Consider the following 1,133-nt stretch of genomic DNA (forward strand, 5'->3'; position numbering starts at 1 on the left):
TAGTTATATTAACTATCGGGGGCTAGACAGAGGGTCTAGCAGAACCGCTGATTAATGTTTGAGCATTACATGGGTAACTGTAGGGGGCTAAACAGAACTACTATTTAAAGAATGGTAAGCTTGGGCGACCCATTAAATAGTATTAGTCATAAGCCTCTGGCTAAGGATCAGACTGGCGAGTTTGTGATCGTAGGGGCCAACGCATAGCGGCCGCCGTGAGGCATCCTAAGCGACATAGATTCCTAATGAACGAGTAAATATAAAGTAAAGAGTTAACTAGAATAACCAAATGTCAGAATAATAGCAATCATTAAAGACAGACAAACAACCAATTTGCCTTTCAACCTAAATTCGAGGTCACACTAAAATGGAGTCAGATTAGATAATAAAATGGAGTCAGATTTGAGTTAAACCTAAATTGAATAACTTTGCACACTGAAAAGACCGAACACGCAAGAAACCTTCATCCACCACTGGATACCTTCCTTGGGCCAAGTGCGTGGACCTTTAGTTCTACAACTTCTCTTCCAAACCGAGATGCACAACCAGCCCTCCTTTCAAAGAGACAGCTGCTTTAAGCCAATAGCTCGCCTCTCTCCCCAAAGAGAAAACCACGAAGCACCCTCCAGACTCTCAAATGTCCACATCATGCCCCCCATTTCCTATAATAATCTTTGCATGTATTTTCACACGGCAGTGTACATAAAGTCTATTATATATCTAAAACTGGAAGCTGCATAATCATTATGTAGATTCGAAAGGAGCTTTTGATGCTAAAAAGGGAGTATGTACGCTCGCCCATTCCAGTTTTTCTCGATTGCTTAAACACATTTCTTGAAACTATGCCTCGTATTCTCAAAACCGTAAACACAAATCCATAACGTCTCACCCAATTCCCCAAACATCTTATGTTCAGGTCAAAATGAAGCTCTACACTCAAAACCATTCACTCTTGCTGAAAAACCAAACTTTTCCCTCAGACATCACACACAAGCTTTCAAAAACACACACACACACTACAACATAGTATTACACACTGGTGCAATAAATTCAAAACAATATATCCAAAACTGGTAAATTATGTTGCTTGTGGTTCTCCCCCTTAAAACCCTTTTCACATGAACACAAAAGAC

At 40.2% G+C, this 1,133-nt stretch overlaps 1 protein-coding gene across 1 annotated transcript in view; it reads left to right on the plus strand.

Annotated features, from left to right (window-relative positions):
* The window catches only part of LOC107551687 (sodium/potassium-transporting ATPase subunit alpha-3), a 38,498-nt gene extending 37,696 nt beyond the window's left edge, over positions 1 to 802 (plus strand). Inside the window, exon 23 of the mRNA XM_016233392.1 lies at positions 507 to 802. The gene's annotated coding sequence lies outside the window, so the exon portion shown is untranslated. The remainder of the gene's footprint in view (positions 1 to 506) is intronic.
* Positions 803 to 1,133: the final 331 nt, after the last annotated feature.

The sequence above is a fragment of the Sinocyclocheilus grahami genome, unplaced genomic scaffold, assembly GCF_001515645.1.
Source record: "Sinocyclocheilus grahami isolate Dianchi unplaced genomic scaffold, SAMN03320097.WGS_v1.1 scaffold429.1, whole genome shotgun sequence".
Classification (NCBI taxonomy): Eukaryota; Metazoa; Chordata; class Actinopteri; order Cypriniformes; family Cyprinidae; genus Sinocyclocheilus; species Sinocyclocheilus grahami.